Source organism: Dermacentor andersoni, chromosome 10, assembly GCF_023375885.2.
Source record: "Dermacentor andersoni chromosome 10, qqDerAnde1_hic_scaffold, whole genome shotgun sequence".
NCBI classification, from domain to species: domain Eukaryota; kingdom Metazoa; phylum Arthropoda; class Arachnida; order Ixodida; family Ixodidae; genus Dermacentor; species Dermacentor andersoni.
The window spans coordinates 87,582,837-87,610,008 of NC_092823.1; the positions used below are offsets into that span (position 1 = coordinate 87,582,837).

The window sequence follows — 27,172 nt, forward strand, 5'->3', positions numbered from 1 at the left end:
TGCCTTTAACTTCGCCCTTGGCTACGTCGGCCCAGCTGACTTTGTCACGGGAGCGCGATCGCTTTGCGCCGCAGCTGTTCCTGTCCGACGAGTCACGGCCGCGGGATGCGCTGCGCGAGGCATGACGGGAAGCGAAGCGTATCGGGAACACGACGACAATAATCGTTGTGTTCAACGGTATCAAGGTTCCCAAGTATGTGCGTTATGGATCCACGCTCTATCCGTGCAGTCTCTACAGGAAGCAAATAGAAGTGTGCAAAGTATGCGGCAAGGTCGGCCACAGGCGCGACATGTGCCCCACACCAAACGTACGTGTTTGTCTTTCATGCGGTGTTTCTAATCCCAGAGAGGGCCACAAGTGTGTCCCCAAGTGCAAGCTCTGTGGCGAAGAACACCCCACTGGAGACCGCCTCTACAGAGCCAAATACAAGGTTCCGTACGGCGTGCGGCGACGGCGATGGGAACGCCGTAACGCCGAAGAACAGCGAGAGCAAGCACTCGAATCAAGCGCCTTTCCACGCCTAGGACGCTCCCGCTCGCGCAGCGCTTCCCGTGGCGGATCCCGCAGCGCGTCGCGCCATGCCTCACGCAACTTCATTGTCAATTTCAGCTACGTAGCTTAGTTGCAGAAACAGGCCGAACGGCCCATGTTGCACTGTTTTTTGCTGATGCCTTTGATCACGGTACAGTCACTCATTTATTTCTCTAGTTGCTCTGATAAAGTGGCAGAATTGGCGTCTCAGAACAAAGGGCATTTACTAATGTAGATTCTAGCAAAAAGTTGCCAAATTATTCAATATCGGTTTCTATAAATTAAACAATCATTATTGCATGCGGCAGTGCAGCTGACAGCTGTGCACGTTAATGTTGGTATAACCTCTCCAAGATGTTATTTATATTAATTTATCCATGAGCTATTTCTGTTGCCAGTTTCCACAAGATAGTAAGCTTCCTCACATTGCTTTTTCGTAAGCTCTTATATTACCTGACGTAGGTATAAGGAAAAAAAGCTTTCCGGTGCACAATGTTCTCCACAACTGTTCACGTAAAGTATGCCTTCATTGAGTAAAGATGTCTAACATTGGGAAGTTTCGTGAACTTACACTGGTCTGGCTTTTGTTTATCCTTTCGGACAATAGCACATTCTTTCATTGTGTGAACAAACGTGTAGTTGGTAACATCACTTGATTCTGAAAAGAATCACAACAGAATAGCTTGTTGTTTATAACGGTTAGAAGGATTAAAATAAATCATGGGGCTTTATGTGACAAAACCACGATAATGGGGCACGCCGTAGTGGGGGACACCGAAAATTTAGACCACATGGGGTTCTTTAGCGTGCACCCAAACCGAAGTACACGGGTTTTTTCGCATTTCGCTCCCATTGAAATGCGTCTTACGTTATACCTAACAAGAAAAGGAAAGCCAGGAGCACCTTTATAGTAAACCTATACAGCCTCCAAGGCAGAAGAAAGCAGATTTCATTAAGCTCTTCGCCGGGGCGAGCAAGGTGCCCGGGCAGAACACCCTAATTATAGCGGGGGATTTTAACGCTAAGAGGCCGAGTTGGGGCTACCCCAAAGACGAAAAGAAGGGGCAAAATATCTGTGTAGCTGCAGAGAGCATCAGATGCGAGCCCCTTACGGATAAGAATCAACCAACTAGACAGGGCAACAGCGTTAGCCCAGACAGGTGTCCCGACCTAACCTTCGTCAAAGGAGCAAAGCAAGTGGAATGGGAGCACCTGCTAGAGAACCTTGGCAGTGACCACCACATAATAAGAATAAACACCGTAGCAGGAAATGTCAAGAGGAAGATCGGCTCAGCTCGCCTCACGGATTGGGAGGCCTTTAGACACCACTGCCGGCAGCTGGAGGACTACATCACCTCGATAGGGGAGTGGTGCCGGCAACTTAAATAAATACAGGAAATGTATACCAAGGAGGTAGATCGAACCGAAGAAACACCAGAGGTAGACAAGCGGCTACTCAAACTATGAGAGGCAAGACGCTGCTGTCTCACCAGAAGGTGGAAAAGGCAGAAATTAAGAAGAAGTTACAAAAGAAAATAGCTGCGGTAGCACTCCACGCAGAAGAGTACGCAACACACCTAGCCAGGCAAGCGTGGCAACAGTTCAGCACCTCGCTGAATGGGGCACTTAGCACGGCTAAAACATGGCGTATTCTTAAGGCTCTAATGGACCCTACCAAGACTAAAGCAGAAAGCAGCAAAGCAATTCCAAGGCTAATGCACCAATATCAGGGAACAGACGAGCAGCTCCTCGATGAAGTCAGAACCAAATGCCACGGCACTGACGAACCCAAGGGATATGAAGAAGATTATCTCGGAAAAGAAAGCTCATATATGGACAAGCCTATCACCAGAGAGGAGGTCACCGGGGCAATGAGAGCCATCACGAAAAACACAGCGGCAGGAGCAGATCGAATTACAAACTCTCTCATAAGGAAACTAAGCGATGAGACAGTAGATCAGCTGACGGCCTACCTCAACAAGCTTTGGAAAGAAGGAAAGATACCAGGCGAGTGGAAACATGCTGTAGTAGTCATGATTCCCAAACCAGGCAAGAAGCTGCAGATCGAGAATCTCAGACCAATCTCCCTCACTTCTTGCCTGTGAAAACTATACGAGAGGATCGTCACGAAACGCATCCAGCAACACCTAGAAAACAAGAGGCTCTACACAGACACCATGTTCGGCTTCAGGGTGGACCTCTCGTCGCAGGACGTGCTTGTGCAACTTAAAGAAAAGGTCCTCGAGACAATGCCCAAGAATGGGGATAACGTAGCCATGCAACTTACTATAAAAGGTGCTTTTGACAACGTCAGCCACACCGCTATAATGGAGGGGCTAAATAACACCAACTGCGGGAGAAGAATCCATGACTATGTCAAAGACTTCGTGACCAACAGTACGGCCTCAGTGGGACTAGGGGTGTTGAGGAGTGATGTCTTCACCACCCCAAGCAAAGGCACACCCCAAGGCTCGGTCGTCTCGCCCATACTCTTTAATGTGGCGAAGCGCCTACGTGCTGTCTCGTGTCCCCCTTCTTCGTGTGTTGTTTTATTCGGCGCCGTCGTTGTAATCATGCTTAACCAACTAGCCCACCAAAACATGCTCAATTTAGCAGAAAGACTCAGCAGAATCCAGGGCATCCAGCACGCGATGTATGTCGATGACATCACGGTCTGGGTGAACCATGGATCCCTGGGAGAGAAACAGGAGAAGCTACAACAAGTAGCAAACTGCGTAGAAAGATACGTGAAGGAAAGAGGACTAGCCTGCTCTATAGAGAAGTCTGAGCTACTGAGGGTAGGAAGACACCCCACTGATACACCACTCGAGCTGAAACTGGAGGGGCAATACATCCCGGAGAGGAACATGATAGGAGTCCTGGGAATGTGGCTACAAGCAAGCAGGAAATGCAGCCACACATTCAGCCTGCTCAGCAAGTCGGCTGAACAGGTAGGCAGAATGATAACCAGAGTCTCCCACCGAAGGGATAGGATGAAAGAAGACGACACGCTAAAACTCGTCAGAAGCCTCATAGTCAGCAGGGTAATCCACTCGCTGCCATACCACCTCATGGTCAAGAGCAAAACGGAACAAGCAGACAACCCCGCGGAAGGCCTACAAGACGGCACTTCACATACCTAGCAATACACCGAACGACAAGCTGCTACAGCCAGGGATTAGCAACACCTTCGCCGAACTGGCAGAAGCACAGCTTGGAACACAGTTTCACTGACTCAGAGACACGGCTACGGGAAGAGCGCTCCTGACAAGGTTAGGTCGCTACCAAAGGAGGCATCATGATCGATCCGCCGATATACCCGACGAGATCCGTAAGACTCCATGCGGCCAGAAGGCAGGCGCGGGTAGATTATGTGGAAAGGCATTTAGCCAAGCTAGAAAACACGGTTTTCACGGATGCAACACTGTATCCATGGAATAGACATAAAATTACATTAAGGCAGCTTCGGTAGTGGTTGACAACACAGGCAAGCTAATCACCTGCGCAACTACACGTAGCGCCAGGATAGTGGAAGCGGAGGATGTCGCTGTTGCGCTGGCAGCGGCTGAGGGCTATCGAAAAGACAAATCAATGGTCATTTTAACGGATTCAAAAGATACATGCAGGAACTACACAAAGGGTAGAATCTGCAGGGCTGCCTTAGCTATCCTCCGCAAGGCAGAACACCTCAGAAACACCGCAACCTACAAACTAATCTGGATTCCGGCAAACACGGGGATAGAAGGAAATGAAAGGGCAGACAGCTTCGCTCGCGAGATCACGTACCGAGTCGAGCGGCCACATGCCCTGGGACAGCACTTCACCGTGGAGATCGGCTATTCAGAGTTACTGAACTACCACAGAGGCAAGAGAATTAGTTACTCCCCGCCACACAAAGCCTTAACACAGCAAGAAGCAGCTAGTGGGCGGAGGCTGCATACGGGAACCTTCTCTAACTTACATATACGCCTCGTGCACCGCCTATAGAGGCGCCACTGAAAGCCACCTAGTGGACGCTTCCAACAGTACACGCGGGAGCAGTAGCAGACGGCAACCCTTTGCAGCAAGGATGGCTGAAGTTCGCGGCTGCGATTTCTCCTTTGTTCGGGTGCCAGGCTGCTTCGTCTGCGGTGACAGCTGTAGGGAAGATGCTGACCTCTGTGCGAGCGGGTATGAACACGATGTTACCGGTGTTTGGGACAACATGGTCCACATACGTGCAAGGTGTGTCCCGCAGACAAACGCCATGAACCCCATTTACATGACGTGGAGCTCATGTTCACTAGCCGATAAATTTTGTTGAGTGATGCGATCTCTCGATGGTTTTTTTTTATTCTACCCTTGCCGCAGTGCTGCTTCTGTACCTGGATAATAAGCACCCGTCGTTAGTGCAGACTTATATCAAACAAATCTGCATGGTGCAATCTGCATATGCCGTTGTGATTTTTCTGCCGATGAATACATGTGACATCGCCGAATAAGTGCAGTCGAAGTCGCCTCAAGAAGAGTAATTGCCAATTTATTGATGGAAACGCGTACACTAGCCAACGAAGTCACCAAACACACGGGCTAATAAAAGCGCGTGTTAGTGCTGTACCGCCGATGCAATTCTGCTGCATACGCCGATGAACTACCGTTCCCGCTGCAGTTTGTGCAATGTTAAATTCCCCAAGGGAGCTGCTTGGAAACGTACAAAGCTAAAGACTGACTAACTTTTCAGTGTTTTTTTATATTACTAGAGAGAGGTGCCACATGATATATTTAAAGGCAGAGCAGCGCCAGTCTAAGTAGATGAGCGCTGGCGGCAAGGCCCGGTATAGTTGTCTGCAGCGTAAGTATAAGAAAGAATTCAGTTGAGTACAAAACTCACATGCAAGAAGGGACTACGTTGTGAAACAAACAAACTCGGCGTGTTAAGTTTGCCCAGGCGGCATGGAGGTGTGATGACTTCCCAAACGGAACGCGAACTTTTCAGCGAGAAATGGAACAAAAATACTATATGCAGCAGCTATTAGCAATTCTCGCCCTGAACTACCTATTTTCTAAACACATTTCCAAAAACGCAAACAATATCTAAGATGCCCTCGGGCGAAAAGAATAAAGCTGTTAAAGAAGCACTTCCTTGGTATCATTCCGATAAGACACAGCGTGATTTATACCCTTTACAAACAAGGCAGGGTGAAAACTTCGCAGCTCAAAAGAATCGACAAGAGTTATGCATGGAGCAACTAGCAACAGTTAAACATGTGCGAAGCCACGCATAAGATAGATGTAAAAACATGAAGCGCGCGACAGCTGCCGCGAGGATTTACCGCGCCACATGAAACCAACAATTTCAGTTCTTGCAAACTTCAGCAGCTTTAACATACAACGCAATGCGCTCGTGCAGTCGTGCTGCCTAGCTAGCGCAACGCGGTAAAGAAGCGGAAAACAGTATAAGCGGCAAACAGCTTTCCGAACTTTAGCGAAATGCCTTTAAACCTCATGCTGCACTGCAGACGAACTTTGTTGCTCACGCGTCTAACTATGATCGAGTGGAAAAAGACACCGACCAGACAAAGGAAAGGATGAGAACAAGAAATTTCCCTTCGAAGCGACGATCCATTTTTGCTACCGTTGTTCTCACTGATGAGGCTTTGCCGGGAATGATTAGAACCGTATCGCCGCACGTTTTCACCGGTATTTGAGCCCCCAATCCTGCAACAATTCTTCTTCGACATTCCCTGAAGCTTTGGCCACCCCACACGTGCGAATAGTGTTGCCTATCTTGCTCTGAAAACGTAAATGAGACAGGGAAGCACGATCAACGACACAACAAACTACGGCGCGCGCCAGGCTTCTCTCCCGCGTGTTCTGCGCAAGGCCGCCACCAGTGGCGCGTTCGTCGGCGTGCACGGCGCGTATATTAAGCAAGATGCATCCTACACAATTTAGGAACGCTTGCCCGGGGTGCGGGGCAACCCCCACGCTTTACCATATAACCTGGGAGTGTAAACGTAACTACACATTCCACCAACACAAAACCCCGAGTGCGGAGCAGTGGTAGAGCCGGCTCACCAGCTGCGAGCTCGCCGCCCAAAGGGCAGTGGTGCAGCACGCAAGCGAAGCAGCGCGGCTCAGTGGAGCCCTGGACTAGGGGCCCAACCCTGCTAAGAAGGTCAAGCGTCTGCAGCGATAAAGACGAAGACCGAACGCTAAACCCTTAATAGACCAAATAGTTTTCTCTCTCTCTCCCTCCGTGGCTGGCATTCGATCCCGCAACCTCGTGTTCAGCAACCCAACAGCATAGCCACTAAGCAACCACGGCGGGTAACAGTTTAAAGAGAAAAACAGAAACCATGTAGTAGATTTTTTTTTAATTTGTTATGGCTGTGACCGATTTGAAAACTTTAGTGGCAATAAAAAGTAAGCCTGCATTTTTAGCTTTTTATTACTAAGGGTGCACGAATAGTGATTTTTGAGAATGAATCAAATATGAATCAAATAGTTGTAGAAGCGAATCAAATTGAATGATATATCAAATATTTTCCAGTAATAAGGAGCCATTGCCACAATTATTTTAAAATGATGTTAACATCCTAGTATTGTTTAAGTTGGCAATATTCTGTGAAAACACAGTACGCTGTGAAGCGTTATTTGTTAACATCACAAATGGAGTATAAGGAGCCAAGATGTAATTTCTTCTCATGCACGTGGCTCTTCAAGGAGTGCTTATGGTCGCTGTGTAACCTGAGGAGTAAGGCTATTTATGTGATATAGCCTGGTCCACTACGCAAGTTCTCAGACTTCATGTCCATACTTTGCCCGCAGGAGTAAACATTTATGACATGTTTGCTCCAACGTTATGGTTACTTGGACGCAGTTGATGTTTTGTAATATTTCTTTATTTGATACTGACTGCTCGAATTGGAGACCTAATCGAATAGAAGACTGTTCCATTTGTTATTCAAATGTTCGAAATTTTCGCACACCTCTCTTTGTGAGGTCTTCTTGAACCTGTATACTTTTTTAAACAATTATAGTTCCTAACACGCCAGCCAACGTTTTTAGGAAATAGAGCAAAGCTAAATTTTAATAAAAGATAAACAATAGCAATAGCAACCAGAATGTTCTTGGTGCATATAAGCATCACTCCTAATAAGTATTTAACATCTTAGCAACCGCTGCTTTGTCTCTAAGTATAATTATGCGGTCCTTTGCGGTGAACCCAATAATATGCACACGTTTGCGTGGTACTTAAAGATGGCGTAAAGAATATATTTTTGGACCCTCGTCCTTGCTTTTAATATATCTTCTAAGACATCGTCTCCAATCCGTCTGTTCAAAGAAGCTTACGTATTTCTGTTCCCACCGGAAAGAATATTTTACCATCTATCAATGACTGCGCGTGCCTTCTACAAGGTTAGTGGAAATGTGGCCGTATTTATTTCACCCACGGTTGACACCTGCGAGAAATTTAAAAAACCTAATGCTACATTCCCTGTGCTAAATCCTTCATTGCGCGCTACTTTCAATGATGCTGTTCAGGGAATTTATTGACGCGATAGCGTTAAGGAGCTCGTGTCGCAGTAAAGCCGATGTTGTCGGCGGCGTTGGCCGTGAGCGAGAAATGGCGGAAGGTAATTCATAAATAAAAGCAACTTGCAAGATTGGCTGGGTGGAAATCGAGCCAGGGCCGCCGGAGTGTGAGACGGAGACGTTAGCACTCAGCCATGAGTTCGATGATTCAAAGCGGGACAAAAGCACCTCTAGTGAATGCGGTGTTGCCTCAGAAACGTGCCGTACAAAGTTATACTTTCTACGGCACGGTGCATATCGGTAATTATGAGCACGTAAACTACAGAAGTCGCACTTGAACGCGGAGCGAATCACGTTCCCGCTTCATTTCTTCAGCGCTTGGCGCGCACGCAGAGCCTTCTTGCGGCAAACACAGAAGACCCCTTCCTCGCAATGTACGGTGCTGTCCCGACAGCTGGCGCGCCGCTCGCTCGCTTCTGGAGGACGATCCCATCGAGGCGTCAGCCCCATGCTTGCGTCCGCCTTTATGGCGCGTCGCGGCCCGGCTGTCTATGCTGATCACGATGTTTGACTCGTGTAGATCGTTTTTTCCCTCCGAGACACCGAGTTCTTTGGTTCGTTTCGCTTGCTCAGGTGCACGTTTCGTCTTTGTGCGACTCAAGAGCATGCCGAGCGAATGATTGGGGGGGGGGGGGGGGGCGAACGGGGTGCGATAACGCTATCGCGCTCCACTCTTGAAGGCGAAGTTTAAGCGTCCTCAATTTTTTTTCTTGTCTTTGTCGCAGCCTTTGACACACCGGCCTCCAGTGCTCAGTGTAAAGCAGTCGGCGGTTAGTCGCACTTGTACCCTCTAGCTGCGATCGCTATGATCATCACGATCAGCCAAATTTTATTTACACTGCAGGAAAAATGCCTCCAACTATCTCTGTCTTGCGCTAGCTGATTCCAACACGAGCTTGAAAATTTACTAATTTCATCAACGCACCTTGTTTTCTGCTGCCCTCGACTGCGCCTCCCTTTCCATGGCACCCGTTCTGTAACTCTAACGGCCCACATGTTAGCTATCCCACGCATTACATGGCTTGAGCAGCTCCATTTATAAAGCGAAAATTTCTTTGCCCCTTCCTTCGACTTTTGCGCTACTGCTGCTGCTTTTGTCTTGCATGTCGCATCGGGTACTGGTCCAGAGCCTGTTCAGAGTGGTGCAGAGCATGGCTTGAGTGGTAGAAAGGAAAGAGCACGTGAGAAACTGATTTGTACCTTTCCATCGCGTCGCATGTGCACAATGCCCACAGAAGCTTCCTGGGTGTCGCCACATTAGCCTCTTGATAGCTGTTTTATCAGTTGCCCTCTCCCCCTCAAATGCACTACAGAAACAGCAGCGCTTACGTTTCTACTAACGCGCAAGTCCAGAGAGGACGTGGATAAAACTGTAGTCAGGAGGGAGGAGAAGAGGCAGAGAATGGGTAGAACCGACGGAGTCGCGAAACGAGTGAATAACAGCCTTGGTCATCTCGCCGCTCCCATACAAGGGAGAGGGCGGGATACGAAATACGTGACTCGAGAAGGCAAGGAAACATCATCATCATCATCATCATCATAATCATCATCATCATCCGCCTGGTTACGCCCACTGTAGGGCATAGGGCTCTTCCATACTTCTCCAACTGCCCTGGTCATGTGCGAATAGTGTCCATGTAGTCCCTGCTCACTTCTTAATCTCATCCGCCCACCTAACGTTCTGCCGCCCCCTGCTACGCTTCCCTTCCCTTGGAATCCAGTCCGTAACCCTTAATGACCATCGGTTATCTTCCCTCCTCACTACGTGTCCTGCCCATGCCCATTTCTTTTTCTTGATTTCAACTAAGATGTCATTAACGCGCGTTTTTTCCCTCACCCAATCTGCTCTTTTCTTATCCTTCAATGTTACACCTATCATTCTTCTTTCCATAGCTCGTTGTGTCGTCCTCAATTTGAGTAGAACCCCTTTCGTAAGCCTCCAGGTTTCTGCCCCATACGTGAATACTGGTAAGACACAGCTGTTATACACTTTTCTCTTGAGGGGTAATGGCAACCTGCTGTTCATGATCTAAGAATGTCTGCCAAACGCACCCCAGCCCATTCTTATTCTTCTGATTATTTCAGTCTCATGATTCAGATCCGCAGTTCCTACCTGCCCTAAGTAGATGTATTCCCTTACAACTTCCAGGGCCTCGCTGCCTATCGTAAACTGCTGTTCTTTTCCGAGACTGCTAAACATTACTTTAGTTTTCTCCAGATTAATTTTTAGACCCACCCTTCGGCTTTGTCTCTCCAGGTCAGTGAGCATGCATTGCAATTCGTCCCCTGAGTTACTAAGCAAGGCAATATCATCAGCGAATCACAAGTTACGCAGGTGTTCTCCATTAACTCTTATCCCCATTTCTTCCCAATCCAGGTCTCTAAATACCTCCTGTAAACACGCTGTGAATAGCATAGGAGAGATCGTATCTCCCTGCTTGACATCTTTCTTTATTTGCATATTGTTGCTTTCTTTATGGAGGACTACGGTAGCTGTGGAGCCGCTATAGATATTTTTCAGTATTTTTAAATACGGCTCGTCTACACCCTGATTCGGCAATCCCTCCATGACTGCTGAGGTTTCCACTGAATGAAACGCTTTCTCGTAATCAATGAAAGCGATATATAGGCTTGGTTATATTCCGGACATTTCTCTATCACAAGAGTGACAGTGTGAATATGGTCCATTGTTGAATAGTATTTACGAAACCCTTCCCGGTCCTTTGGTTGACATTAGCTTGAGGTGTTCCTGATTCTATTTGCGATTACCTTAGTAAACACTTTGTAGGCAACAGACAGTAAGCTGATCGGTCTATAATTTTTGAAGTCTTTGGCGTCCCCTTTCTTATGGATTAGGATCTTATGGAGGTCATGATGCATTGCATATACAGGGTGGCCAGTTTTTCTAGAACACTCTTCCCACCGTCCTTCAACAAATCTGCTGTTACCTGATCCTCCCTAGCTGCCTTACCCCCTTGCATAGCATTCAAGGCTTTCTTTACTTCTTCCGGCGTTACTTGTGGGATTTCAAATTCCTCTAGACTATTCCATCTTCCATTATTTTCGTGGGTGCCACTGGTACTGTATAAATCTCTATAGTACTCCTCAGCCACTTGCACTATCTCATGCACATTATAATGATGTTGCCGGCTTTGTCTCTTAATGCATACATCTGATTCTTGCCTATTCCTAGTTTCCTCAGTGTTTTTAGGCTTCCTCCGTTCCTGCAAGCATGCTAAATTTTCTCCATGTTATACTTCTTTATGTCAGCTATCTTACGCTTGTTGATTAACATGGAACGTTCTGCAGTTCTATTCTAGCTATAGGGTTAGAGGCTTTCATACATTGGCGATTCTTAATCAGATCGTCCGTCTCCTGCGATAGGTTATCGGCATCCTGTCTAACGAAGTTACCACCGACTTCTATTGCACACTCCTTAATGACCCCCATAATATTGTCGTTCATTGCTTCAACACTAAGGTCCTCTGCCTGAGTTAAAGCCGAATACCTGTTCTGCAGCTTGATCCGCAATTCCTCTATTTTCCCTCTTACCGCTAACTCATGGACCGGCTTCTTATGCACAGTTTCTTCTGTTCCCTGCTCAAGTCTAGGCCAATTCGAGTTCTTACCATCCTATGGTCCCTGCAGCGCACCTTGCCGAGCACGTCCACACCTTGTATGATGCCAGGGTTAGCGCAGAGTATAAAGTCTATTTCATTTCTAGTCTCGTCATTCGGGCTCTTCCACGTTCACTTTCGGCTATCCCGCTTGCGGAAGGAGGTATTCATTATCCGCATATTATCATTATCAGCATATTAATTTAGTTTGCCCGCAACCGCTGTTTCCTTTTTTTTAATATGAGGAAAGGAAACAGCGGTTGCGGGCTAACTAAATTTACGGTATGGTGTGCTTCTTCTATTTCTGAAAACTAAACACAATGCAGACTTGTCAAGCGACCAATAACTGGCGCAAATTGTGCACACGCAAAGCCACAATAAACCTCCGTAGGGTCTAGACGGCACTACGGAAGTGGTCGCACGTCAAATGAACTTTTCTGTGCCCGTCGTAGTTTCGCGTGTGCCGTCGCGGCTCGAGGTCGAGGGCTGAATTCTGACCATAGCACCCGCATTTCCGCGGGAACTAAACACAAGAACGCTCGTGCAATTAGATTTACCTGCACGTCGAATAATAGAAGGGTGTCAAAATTAAGCAGGAGTCCGCCACTATAGCGTCACTCATAATCAGATCGTGGTGTTGGCATTCCCACACCCACAATTGAATTAAACTTTAACACTTCTATACCATGATTCGAACTGCCATATGAAGCAACAATAATGCTCAACCCTCTCGGGGATTATGAACAATCGCGTACAACAACACGTCAATAAAACACATCTCCCTGTTTGTTCTGTGTAGTAGGCAAACCGAAGTGATGCACCCAAGGTAACATTTCACATCAACTCATTACTGTCGTATCAGACTAATCACTTAAGAAATTACACATTCGCCGTCAACATCACCGCCAATTAGCTTGAGTCCAACCAAAGAGCATAGACAACTCGCTTACATCTATTCCCAATGTGTGTGGGGTCCGAATATTAATTTCTCCCCCATATATTCTCACCGCTAGAATGCCATAAATGCACACTCTTCTTTAAAACGGCAGTGGGAATCTCCCAGTGATGATTTGATATAGTGCCCCTCCGTGTTTAAGTACGTGTGATAAAGCGTTGGCGGAATAAAAAACAAAACAATAAAGACCAGAACGTTAAATACGTAAGGGTTGTACATGTGTGACAGTCATGTTTTAGCATAGTGCTCTAACAGCCACGAACATGCAGCATGGGATACTCAAAAGGGCCTAGACTAGTAAAACTCTACTTTCAATGGGACAAAGTTACAATTTTTTGCTCTGATGAGCAAGACTGCTGTTGAGAACTCTAAAATGAATGTGACAAATATGGAAACGCAGCCTCCAGTGTATAATTGAGCTTCATGGACCTATACGCGTGAGCCCTTGTTTTTTAGTGCTGCCCACGAACTTCAGCTGTGTTTCATTCATATTTTTCTTTACGTACATTTTATTTACATAATGGCGACGCAAAATGAAGTGCTTTCTATTCAACATTATTACATTTGTAGGAAATCACGAATTCGTAAGATGTTTTATTATTGCGTAGCATTGTTTACCTCTCTCTATCCTGGATTTCAAGCGTAACGAAAATGAGTTGCGCCATCTATGTCTGATTACGGGTGCTTCAGCAGCGTTGTTTCATTTTTTGAAGCAAGCTGCCACGCGCCGTTACGGTTTCAATGCGCAAATGCAAGATCTCCTTACGATAATGCCAGATGTTAGGAAAACACCTAGTGTTTTAGGCACGCGCCCGGTGCACTTGACATTTAATAAAGCAGGCATAATGTGACGCAATAACAAGGCACGCATAACGGAGAAATATACAACAAATCTGGCACTTCACTTTTCATAAGTCAGGCATAAATGTCAGCCATCGCGGGCATAAAAGCGAGGCATAAGAGAGAAAGACACCACGAGTGTTAGTATGTCGCCCACTAGGAAGCCAACCGTCAGGCACGGGGAAAGGCGCGGTAGGATGCGAAGCAACGTAAACAAGTGGCGCTGAAACTCCTCACTGGAGAAGCCCGATAAACTGGGCAGCATTTTTTGAAATTTGAAATAGAATCTACAGTCTAAAAATTTACCATGTGTAGTGTTGTTAACTGGTCAAGCACAAGTGCACTGGTAAAACGAGTTCATTGAGAGAGGGGGGGGGAGGGTTTCGTGACAGAATTTGTGGTATTCTTTGGAATAGCCTACGTTTCAGCACGACCGCTTTCGTTTCATGGAGCAGAGTGCAAGGCTTATAAGTCATTCTAAAGATTGCTACTCACTTTATGACAATTATTCATTACAGACTTCATGCCCAATTTTGTTTTCATCTGCCATCAATTTTACAGGTTGATCCCGCCCGCTTACATAAAAAATTGCTTTCTTCACGTGCTCTTATATTTTTAGTGGAAAACATAGTCAACAAATTATGGTAGATGGGCGACACTGAACGAGTCATAAATGAAAATTTGAAATGGTAATCACACAATTACTTACTCTCGTCAACAGACGTGAATATTCTGACACGGTTCCGGAACATAGAGGTTGGATAGTACGTAGCATTCATGCTATACCTGTAGGAAAAAAAGCACGTAATTACTTGCCGAATGCGTGCAATTTAGAAAAATGCAACAGACTTGGTTTTCGGAAACGCGAGCAAATAAAATTGAGGCAGAGCTGATGTCACGATGGCTGACGATTCTAACGCGGTCAGGCCCGAAGGTGCGGGGTCAAATCCTGGCTGTGGTGGCCGAAATTCGTTGAGGACAAAATGCCAGAACAACTTCACTGGGTCATTGGGAACAGGTCAGAAAACCCAGTTTGACGGAATATACCGGAGACCCCATCACAGCGTGCCTTATTATAATTTCTTAGGCTTAAGATCAGAACCCCAGAATTTAATTGTAAGTAATGAGATTAGCATCCAAGCAATGAAGCGACAAACCATACTGGTTAAAGGGAAGCTGAAGAGTCTGTCGAATTCAATAAGACGCTCATATATGGATGCGGGAACCTTATAAACCATGCAGGTAAAATTTTAGGGTGAATTTTTCGCTTAGGAGCGACGCAATCGTCGATTAAAATTGCGCGGTAGCTCCGCCCCCCATCGAGCACCGCGTGCTGCTGCTGACGCTGATGATGCGAGCGGAGACCGGAAACCGCGGTGTAGTGACGTCAGCACTGGTGTTCCGTTCCTTCGCAGTCTCCGCAACCGTGCCTGACCGGGCTTATTTGTGCGTGCGTGCCGTCGTAGTCTGCTTCGCTCGACCCTAATTCCTTTTTTTGTGTGTGTATGTAGAGTGGTAGTTGACCTGCGCAGCAGCAACTGAACTTGTAGGCCGATCATGCCGGCGTTCTGGGCAGCCTACGCTTGCACGAACACCAGTGGCCACGACGATGTTACGATGTTCCACTAGTTCCTGTACGACAAGACGCTTTCAGCTAAGTGGGAGGCTGCTGTGAAGCGAAACAAGTTCAAGCGCTCAACCACAACAGTGTTGTGCTCTAACCACTTCGTGACGATTACTACCGGAGTTTATCAGCAATGCGTGCTTTGCGTTCTCCTTCATGTCAGGACGCTGAACGGAAGGTGCATGTTTATCTCCCACCCTTGACGCAGGTTTCATCACCAAGCGCCGCGAGTTTTCTATTCGCACGTGTGTTGTGAAACAGCCTGCATGCAGCTACCATAACGCAGTGCAAGCGTAAAGTTTGCATGTGTTGGAAAGCCTGCTCACGCCAGGAGGCCGCGCTCCCCCTTTTCTCGCACAAATAGAGAAACCGACCATCTCACGTAGCCGACAGAGTTCGCCGGTTACAAGTAGCGTGCGCATGACGCGCTGATGAAGGTTGTATACTACACGTGCTGTAACAGTCGGTAAACTTTTCCCGCATTTAAACCGTCTGTGTAGATTTCCGACAGCTTTGGGGCAGCGCACAAATGCCGAAGATCGCATCACCGCTTGCGTTCTACGAGGAGGCATGCAGGAACGTAACACTACTGTTGTTTGCCCGGAAACGTACTCACTGGAACGCTGAATGCCGCTTAGCAAAAAACATACTCGCCAAAAAACATTTCCAGCACAAGGAGATGCTAACACTTCGCCTTCGTTCTAGTAGAAAGCAGTGCTTGCACCAGCATTTTTTGCTTCTTGGAGAGGCCGGCTCTTTGCAATTGGCTCGCACATGTAGGGAGTAAAGTATAAACCCCTTACAAGTGATCTTGCAAGCGACAGCGACAGCGCAACAAGCGAGGCGATGGCTTTCGCGTTCACTCGTCGTCTGCAAGCCGAACTCCACGCGAGCGACGGCTTTGAGCGACGACATCCCGGAATGAGGGCAGCAATATACGCGCCGGAACTAGCGTGACGCATGCTTTATCAATTTAAGTTGATGTATTTTACTGAAAAAGGAGCATAAAATATTTCTGAAGGTCTTGCACTAGGTTCTTATTCTTGCACGTATAAAATTCAATAGTTTGCTTGTTCCGTGCGAAAAACAGTAGTATTTGAGTTATGTACATCCAGTTCCGGCTTCGCACTATTGTCTAGTCGCTCATAGCACTTCCGGGCGACGAGGGACGAGTTCTAGATTTCTAGAAACGAGCGATCGAGTGACAACACCGTGCGACATGTTCAAGTGACGGCCCGTTTTGTCGCTCGAAGCCGTCGCCCGTCACCGTCGCGTGCAAAATCGCTCTCGTTTAGTTTGGACTTAACGCCGAACTCCTCAGAGAAACACAAGCTCTCGAAATTTTCCATGACGGTCTCAGCAAAACAGCACCAAACTACCTTGCACCGTGCTTCGTGTGTAGCGGCAGCAGACGGTCCGGACGAACACCATTGTGGACGTCACGAGGCGCCCGACCAATCACAGGCGGAAACAAGGCGCGCGAGCTGGGCGTGTCTGCTGCTGCACTTTTCTTCGAAATAAAATATGTTTGCACTTTCCTTCGCTCAATTTCGATGCGATATTCGAATTCAGAGGCTTGAAAACCACGACGTACTGCTCTTCACTCATTTTTTCTGGAAAAGCTTTTAGCTTCCCTTTAAGTCCCGTTTACTTCATATCTATAGCGGCGATTTTGATGCTTCTGTTCCTTTAGCTGAATGTAATGTAAGCTCTCTCCGGTGTTGGTCCATTTTGCTATATGGCACTTGCTTGCCAAGATCGCCCATGAACAAGACGACGATGACGATGTAATGAAGTCGATGAAACTACAGCGGCAGAATTAAGACGACGACGTGAGGACAATCAGATGGCGATTATCAATTTATGTCATTGGTATTACGATCCCAGCATGAAGACAACTGGATGCTGACCAATGTAAGATGACGATAGCATGACTACAACGGGATGATGGAGCGTGAATCACGATGACATGGCCACGATGGTATGACATTGGTAAGACAACAGAGTAACAGATGCATGAACGCAACAGTGAGACAGCGATAAATGACGACAATGGCATGACAATGATGGAACAATCACGACTGAAGGATGACAGCATGACTGCGATAGAATGAAGATGAATGACGCCGATGGAACGACGAAGGCGGTATGGCGCGCCCCAGACAACAGTTGGTTGTCGCTTGCGAAGTGATGGCGATGGTAGAACGACCGGTTGATGAGGACGACATGAGGACATTAGTGTGATTAAGATGACGTAACGACGACTGCATAGCGAGAGTAGTGTGGAGAATTTAAAATAACGAATACGCAATTACCACGCTGGCACCACGACGAAAGTATCACTTAAAATGCGTGACGACTGCAGTATGAGGTCCGTAGCATTACAACGTTATAAGAACAGTAGAATGACGACAAGTTGGTGAGGAGCTTCTTTTTCAACAGCTTAAAGAACAGAGATGAGACGAGTGCGCATACACAGCGCTGAACTTACAACTGGTTTTATTGAGGCGATTTCCACTGCTTAAGTAAGGTGGCAACCAATATCAAATGAACGTACACAAAGCACACAAAGCTGGAGATAATGACAGTACCTGAACACAGGGCTGCACTGACTCATGAACGATTGCGCACGTGTTACCTTTTTACCTTCAAGAAAACGCAGTTCGTTTTCTGAAAGAGCTACTGAGGCGGCACTTACGCATTTGCATTTGTCTTTGAATTTGTGTATCTTATAGGCTTCAATAATCCCTCTAGTGATTTTAGTGCAGTTATCTGACAACACGCTGCACTGACTGAAAATGGGACAACAAGACGATTTCTTATTCTTTTGCATTTCTTCTGTACAGTCTCTGCAATGAATTCCCAGAGGACCAGACAGTATCCGGTCATCTGCACATGATCGAATAGCAAACACCATTCGATAAGACTATACATGTTTGTACTTCTTTTCGCCTGCTGGCTCGTTGAAGGAGATCGCCAGACAAGCCACGGAGATTACTTCGGTAAAGACTGCCTGATTCTGTTTTAGTACATAGGCAATATCTTCTCCTTAGCACTGTTGTTCATACTGTTGCCCAGTAATTGCCTTCATTCCTTTTCTCAGAACGTCGATTGGTTCCCTTAGGGCTGGCGGAGCTTTTAAAAGAAACACGCTTATTCCGGTCAGCAGTTCTCACTTTTTCAATCAGTTCAGTTAGAATGTTTGATAAGCTTTCTCTTGTATATATTTTGTGCATATATGTCTATGGTGCCCTTATTTTTACTTAGAAGTACATTGGTGATCTGCATCTCTTCGCACCATGAATTTAATAAACCTGGTTTATTTAACTATATTATTGTTATCTTTGGTCATTGTCCTGATCAATATTCTGCAAACAAGAAGCGCGTGTAAAATGACACGATATCAACACAATTTTCTTGCGCAGCTTCAAGTTGCAGATAGGTGACTACTGCAGCAAAAATAACGTGTTACTTTTAGAAAACAGTGTTAAAAATAGCAGCTCACCTGGCTAAAACTATAATATATAGCGGCCGACAAGGGTCGCGGACCCACTAAAACAAGTATAACCATAAAAAAACATACTGCCCGGACTGTTTGCCAGAAAAACTAGGCGTCCGCCAGTGTAGGCGCAACGAACGCGCGCTCGCTGGCAGACGACGCACTTGACAACGACAGTAAAACTGAAGACGTCATGTTGTATAACCCATGCCTCAAATATGCATACGTAGCAAAAATGTGTCATTATAAATTTGCAGTGGAATATAATGAGAGCGTCAGTGCTCAATCGGTTTCAGGGACCGCAGCGAAACAAGGTTGAATGTGGGGCGAAGGGCGTCTCCGCCGTAATCCAGTTCGCTCGCAGCGCCCTAGCAAAATTTTTGCACACGCGGCGCTTCAGCGACAGAGCTTTGGTCGGCGCACTCGCCAATTGTCTAGTACACTCTAATTCAGTAGTCACTACAGCTTCACCTCGTTTGTCCTGCGTGCTTTCGCTCAACGTTACCTACGCTTTCTTCTAGGCTTTCCGCTTGGCTTCCCTCTACGCTTTCCATGAGAAACTAAGTCCTTAAAAATTCGTTGGCAGTCCCTTTAACCTTCCTTTTTCCTAACGTGCTCGCTTTGTTTGGTAAGAGTTTTGTTTTGCCTCGAAAGCTCTCCCATCTGCAGCAAGCGTGTGACATAATAGCGACTTCATTCAGGAAATCTTTTCTCAGCTTCACCAGAAGCTATAACGTCCTCGACGCTTTTGAAGGCTCACTAAGGCTTACGAACGCAGTCGTTTAGCTTCTATGTACGCGCGCATGTATTGATTTGTTTTGTGGCTTTTAACGTTTTTAACATCCCGATGTGGCTAAGGTTATGAGGGAGGTCGTAATGGATGGCTCCGGATAACTTTATTTAGGTCACTTGGGGATATTTAACGTGCACTTGTATCGTACACTACATGGGCGGTAAATTCCTCGTTGGCGTTTCATAATTCTCCTCTCACGGGAGCGGAAGCGCTGCGTCAGATGTTGGTGCCTGGACGTGACTGTATTTCTCAAAGGAATTTTATTTAGTATGGGTAACGGCGTGGTCATTTTTTCGTATTATGACGGCGCCTCCAGGACAACAGAGCGTCAACTGTAACACGAAAGCTAGAACCATGGCCGGTCCTTGGGTTGGGGCTCGCTGAGGCCTGTGCCTATCAGGCGAGGGGGTGGGGGGGAAAGTGTATATCGGCTGTCCGCTGTCGTGGGCAGCCAATTTCGTATGGAAACACTCCCTGCGCAGCATCCTTTGTCATAATCTCAGATGTCCTCCAGAAGCATATGTTTGCTTTTACATGTGCATTCTGGAGCTATACTAAGAACCCTGCAACAAGAAGAGCGTCCAACGACTTCCGAGGACGTGTGCAGAGAATTACGGAACGCCAACAAGGAATGTTGCCCACGAGCCTCTTGCATTTCGCATCTATCCCAGGCTGCTGCCGGATACGCCCTCGGTATTGGATGAATGAGCAGCCGCTACGTACACATTTTGTGGGCAGGATTATCATAGCACAGAAAGGCCGCAAAGGACCACAAGGCCCCTGATAAGGATTAACATTTTTACTGCCTATTGGTAACATGTTTATGCGTTCCATTAAGTTACCTCTACAAGAATGTATCCTAAACTTCTTTAGAACTTTTTCCCACTTTTTATCAACTTTATTAGCATCCAATGTAATTTTACTTCCTATTAACGTATTTGACACGAACGTTAGTAGGCTGCGTCTTTACTTTCCTTTGAATAAAGTTAAAACAAAGTTTAAAGGAAGTTGGCAGGCTCTGTCCTTAATTTCGTTTGAAGAATGTTTGTTGAAAGAAAGTCTAAAAAAGTTGGCAGTTACTTTCGTTTGAAGCAAGCTTGCTTAAAGGAGGTTGGTTGACGGTATTCTTACTTTTGCTTAAGGACAATTTAACAATTCTATTTGTTCCATTAATTTGCTCATTTAACACTGCGATAAAGAAGCATACCATGCAACATTAGTAAAACAATAATTATTAGGAATACTAGAGTGCCATAGTGATAATTCTATCAAACAGTTTAAAGGAAGCAGAGAGACAGAATAATTTTTTTGCGGAACACGCACATATAATCCCGAGAAGCAAAAGTAACATATATTTGGCTCCTCAGTGAAATTGTCTATGTATAAGGCTTTTATACTTTAAAAATTACATAGAAATAACACATAGGGAGTCGAACCCTTTAGTTCCCCGTGAGACAAAGATGCTCTGCTCCAGCTAAAACAGTGGCACTATTGTACTTGTGAGGGTGTTTGTCTTTCACAGCCTCACACATTGGGAGGGTGTTTATATTTGTTCGCATCGTTCTTTTTTTTTCGAGCTCTGCTTGTTAAGAAACCTTTCCTCTACTATTCTATGCCAATCACACACAAACCTTGGCTGTCTCACAAATGCATTACCTGCGGTCGCTGTTAGAAATGCCTTTCTTTTCATAACTGCGGATGATCGCTCTGTTTAGATTGGCGATCGAAGAGAAGTTGGGCAGTACGTATCCCGTAAATGCTTGCTTGCTCGTACAACTGAATATCCGACATGTGATATGTGACATGAATAACGTGACATGTAGCGCGAGCCTGATCTCAAAAGTAAATGCTTGAAATGAAATTTGCGAAAAGCGAGGCATTACTAAGCAATAGATCTCTAAAAAAATGCTCCCCATTGAGTTACGCCTACCGCATCGCTCTAGGGTCGGCTTCGCCTTATGAGTCGATGTCCTCTATTCCTAGAGTTGATTCGTCGATTTGATTTGAAACGCTGGCCACATACACTTGCGCGTAAGAATCGTGTTTTGTCGTTGACTTATAAACTGCATGAAAGTTATATTAAGACGTTGTGTTTGGCATCGCCGCATGCTACACCTACGTGGAATTTCTTCTATAGAAAAGAGGCAATTACTTTACTCAAAGGCAACATTAAATTGGGTCCGTTTAGATTTCTTATATCTGTGCGATATTTCACAGACGCGCAGGTCATTTAGTGGTTTAGCCGCAGGAGATCTCGCACAGCTGGTCGCGCAACATTCGGTGAAAGAACAACTGTTATGAGAACATTAGTCTTGAAAGGAAAAGCGTAGTATTCGGCTTAATTGGCAGTCATTGCAACATTATTTCACCTTTCTTTTTTTAATAGGACAGGCATGAAAAACGGTTGTTGTACTCATATTTAGAAGATCAGCGCAGTGACCCTCGTGCTAGCTCTGTCAGGCGAGAAAGCACCCGTCTGAATATGAATGGGTACCATGCATTTTTGGATCTTGTACGGGCAGTTGAAGGACAGATAGCAACCGCGCATATATATGAAAAAGTCCCTGATAGCATTATCTGGATGGGCTATTAGCAATACGGTGCCGTTATTGCAGCAGAGCTGCATATGGGAAGGGTACCATAGAATTTTCATGTCCGTGCACAAAAACTATCATCACCAATGGCTCATACCCCGTAGCCAAGAAGATAGAGATAAAGCATTCAGTTGGACCATCGATGTCGTTGCTCTTGAGATCGAGGGCGTGGTGTCCTCATTCCAGGATTCCACTGGCCATGGCTGCTCGACGTACTTGCCGGACGAGAGCTTCTTGTTCCGCTAGGGTATCGCCAGTCCGCTGTACCTCCCATCGCTCAAATGACATGCTAGGTGTCTTTAGGTGTTGAGGTTTGCCCCCGCACCCCCCCCCCCCCCCCCGATATGTGAAAGAGTGTAGGGCGTGTGTCACCGCACCAGGGGCAGAAAAATTGCAATGGCTTATAGCCCTTTAATTTTAATGGCTACTCAATTTATGCGGGTAAGTTTCTATGGCCCTGTGGCCGTTGTTGGCGACTTCAATGTGGATGTGTTGGGACCGAAGAGAGACTGGTTTACGCGTTTCGTGTTGGAGAACTTTCGCTTGCGATGCCACGCCTATCGAATCCAACCGACCACTCAGCGGCGTACGCACATCGATTTGACATTTCCAAAGAATGTGTCTGCAGTTTCGAATATGCCGATCAGTGTAATCATAATGACTACAAAGCCATTTACCCTCCTTACTAAGTGACAATCAATTATGCAATAAATTCTTTACCGCAAGTTTTCTTAGCAGGACGTTTACATCTCCGCTGGTCATCCACCTTCGCAGGACGCAATGACCAACAATTTTTATCAACATTGCTCTTTAATATAGCGTCAACGGTGCCCTATCTACACCGACAAAGCTTGTAGGGAAGCAAGCAACAAGTGCATAAAGCGACGCCCTTTCTCGCACTTAGCAAGCTTAAAAACATTACGCCGATCCCACGGACTATGTGAATCGATGTAAGCGAAGCTTTCTGTGCTCTTTGCTTTGACTGATAGTAATTGGTGGTGATGCTGACGTCAAATGTTTAATTATTAGGCGTTTAGTGCAACATAAGAGTGTTGAGCTGATGTTAAACGTTCGTTTGTGTGTACCGCTGCTGTTTGTCTGCGTAGTACACCGAACTCAAAGTGGGAGGTGTTTGCTTAGAGCATTGTTGTGCACCACACTTCGTAACCTCTGAGAGAGTTGAACATATTCATTACCTCACATGCACATCGCCTCATGACAGGAACATTACACTTTAACTGAATTATGGGGCTCTACGTGCCATATCGGATTACGAGGCAGGCCGTATTGGTGGAGTCCGGAAATAATTTTGACACCGGGTTGTTCTTTAACGTTTTTCTAAAGATTAAACCTAAGCGTCGGATTCCAGCTGGAGATGTCGGGACCAAACCCGAGACCTACAGCAATCTCATAGTTGCAAAGCTACCGCTGCGGGCACATAAGTGTGGATTTGACGTGTGACTGCTTCCGTAGTATCACCTAGACCTTACCTCTGCTTTCATCATCATCATCATCCTGGTTACGCTCACTGCAGGGCAAAGACCTCTCCCATACTTCTCGAACAACCCTGGTCATGTACTAATTGTGGCCATGTCGTGCCTGCAAACTTCTTAATCTCATCCGCCCACCTAACTTTCTGCCACCCCCTGCTACGTTTCCCTTCCGTTGGAATCGAGTCCGTAACCCTTAATGACCATCGGTTATCTTCCCTGCTCATTACATGTCCTGCCCATGCCCATTTCTTTTTCTTGATTTCAACTAAGATGTCATTACCTCGCGTTTGTTCCCTCACCAATCTGCTCTTTTCTTATCCCTTAACGTTACACCCATCATTCTTCTTTCCATAGCTCGTTGCGTCGTCCTCAATTTAAGTAGAACCCTTTTCGTAAGCCTCCACGTTTCTGCCCCGTAGGTGAGTACTGGTAAGACACAGCTATTGTAAGCTTTCCTCTTGAGGGATAATGGCAACCTGCTGTTCTTGATCTGAGAATGCCTGCCAAACGCACCCCAGCCCATTCATATTCTTCTGATTATTTCCGTTTCATGATCCGGATCCGCCGTCACTACCTGCCCTAAGTAGATGTATTCCCTTACCACTTCCAGTACCTCGCTATCTATTTTAAATTGCTGTTCTTCTCCGAGACTGTTAAGCATTACTTTAGTGTTCTGCAGATTAATTTTTAGGCACACTCTTCTGCTTTGTCTCTCCAGGCCGGTGAGCATGCATTGCAATTGGTTCCCTGAGTTACTGATCAAGGGAATATCATGAGCGAATCGCAAGTTACTAAGGTATTCTCCAGTAACTTTATCCCCAATTCTTCCCAATCCAGGTCTGAATACCTCCTGTAAACGCGCTGTGAATAGCATTGGAGAGATCGTATCTGCATGCCTGATGCCTTACTTTATTGGGATTTTGTTGCTTTCTATATGGAGGACTACGGTGGCTGTGGAGCCGCCCTAGTCCTCATGAGCTACACCCTGATTCCGTAATGCCTTCATGACTGCTGAGGTTTCGACAGAATCAAACGCTTTCTCGTAATCAATGAAAGCTATATATAAGGGTTGGTTATATTCCGCACATTTCTCTATCACCTGATTGATAGTGTGAATATGGTCTATTGTTGAGTAGCCTTTACGGAATCCTGCCTGGTATTTTGCTTGACAGAAGTCTAAGGTGTTCCTGATTCTATTTACGATTACCTTAGTAAATAGTTTGTAGGCAACTGACAGTAAGCTGACCGGTCTATAATTTTTCAAGTCTTTGGCGTCCCCTTTCTTATGGGTTAAGATTATGTTACCGTTCTTCCAATATTCCGGTATGCTCGAGGTCATGAGGCATTGCGTATAAAGGGTGGCCAGTTTCTCTAGAACAATCTCCCCACCATCCTTCAACAAATCTGCTGTTACCTGATTCTCCCCAGCTGCCTTCCCCCTTTGCATAGCTCCCAAGGCTTTCTTTACTTCTTCCGGCGTTACCTGTGGGATTTCGAATTCGTGCAGACTATTCTCTCTTCAATTATCGTCGTGAGTACCACTGGTACTGTAAAAATCTCTATAGAACTCCTCAGCCATTGAACTATCGCATTCATATTAGTAATGCTATTGCCGGCTTTGTCCTTAACGCATACAACTGATTCTTGCCAATTCCTAGTTTCTTCTTCACTGCTTTTAGGCTTTCTCCGTTCCTGAGAGCATGCTCAATTCTATCCATATTATACTTCCTTATGACAGCTGTCTTACGCTTGTTGATTATCTTCGAAAGTTCTGCCAGTTCTCTTCTAGCTGTAGGGTTAGATGTTTTCATACATTGGCGTTTCTTGATCGGATCTTTCGTCTGCTGCGATAGCTGACTGGTATACTGTGTAACGGAGTTACCACCGACTTCTATCTAACGGAGTTAGCACAGACGTCTGCTTTAAGGGAGCTTTTATCCACTTTAATACGGGTCTGCTTCTTCACGCCTTTTGTAAGTTGTACACTTGACAAAGCTACATGCTCACGTCACCTTTTTCATATCCTCCTCCCCCCGCCCTCTTGCATGGGAATAGCGAACGAAGGGTGGCAAGGCTGTTGATTGCTCGTTTCGCGACTTCGTCTGTTCCAACCATTCTGTCTCCGCTGCCGCTCCCATCTACCATTTTATCTAGCTTCCCCCTGGGGTTTGAGGCCAGTAGATAGGTAAGCGCCTCAATTTCGGCAATGCTTTTGTGGGGGTCACGGATAGTTGCAGCTGTCAAGAGGCTAATGTGGCGTCGCGCTGTGAGCTCCACAGGGCATTGTGCACATTCGACGCGCTGCAAATCTTCAAATAAATTTCTCGCGTCGCCTATCGTGTCTGCAGCACTCTTGCCATGTATACACACGCTCCGAACCAGCCCGTGACATGGTGTGCCAGACAGAAGCAGCAGCAGCAGCAGCAGCAGTGGGAAAATTGAAGGAAGAGGCAAAGAAAGCTTCGCTTTAAAACACATTCATTTGCTGTAACAGTGCCAATTGTTCGCAACAGTAGTACGAGCCATTAAGAGGAGAGTAACTGCTTCCAGAAACGTATCATGGAGGTATGGAATCGCCGAGTATTCGAATTTGTTTAAGCCTAAACGTACAATGCTAGTGGTACAAGCAGTACTTGTTCTAACAAGGAACAAAATGGACACCGCCGCTCCAGAGAACCCAATCCAACGTACATGAAAAGCAATGTTGAAAGTAGGTGAGAAGATGTTGAAACAAGCTGTGGCTTCTACATTTTTTTTTCACATTTGTCCTGCGACCGTTCTTATCTTTATCTATATACGTGGGCTTAATATCCTGATTAGTTCAATGTGTTTTGCGCTCACAGATATCCACATGTTAAATAGAAAATTATTACAAAAGTTTATTGATGGAATTTGATGTTTCTTCAGATACGCAAAGCCAAAAAACATTCATTCATAGAAACCAAATACAGTGAAACCCCCTAACTACAAAGCTGGTTATCCATAGGAAGAAATATGACGAGGTAGTGGCGATTCCCTTCATATTCCGATAGAAGCACGTACATACACATATACACTTCCAACAAAAAGTTTTTAAAAATTAATGTGTCTAAGCGTTTTAACTTGTTATATTGTAACGAAGTTTGTTCCTGCAACCTGTAGGGAGCAACCGAGTTTCGTAGCGACCAGATAACACGATTTCTTTTTGTTTTTGCTCTCACCAGAATGTACAGGTAGCCGTGCTTAAAGAGGAAGGCTTGTCTGAGCATATGAGTGATGTGCTGATGAAAGCTTAGACCTTTTTAAGTATAATTTAGTGAATGTCACAATATACTGCAATTGTACATGGTCCGAAGCTGGCACATAAATTTTCATTTTTATTCTGAACATATCAGATGCCACTCACTGCATTTTACTGCTGCTCGTACAGCGTGCGAAATAGTATTTTGTTAAGAAATATATAGAATGCACAGTAAGAGAAATAGCCTGATTTTAAAGAAATGAATATAGCAGCTTACCAGGTCCATTTACCGCGACTCTTCATGTGCACGAACACTTCATGGGACAAGGTTCGCATGGTAACATTTCTTTTGGTAGTTCTTGCTTTAATGCAATTGATATTTTCAAGGTTTGCACAGCTCATGTTCAAGTAAATTTCACGTGAAGAC

General features: G+C 45.8%; 1 long non-coding RNA gene across 1 annotated transcript; it reads right to left on the reverse strand.

Moving 5' to 3' along the window:
- Positions 1–1,102: 1,102 nt before the first annotated feature.
- Positions 1,103–27,172, reverse strand: LOC140213652 (uncharacterized). Its single transcript, XR_011890573.1, has 3 exons — positions 27,023–27,172; positions 14,232–14,308; positions 1,103–1,190 (listed from the first exon to the last, which is right to left on the reverse strand). It is a non-coding gene; the product is annotated as an uncharacterized lncRNA (long non-coding RNA).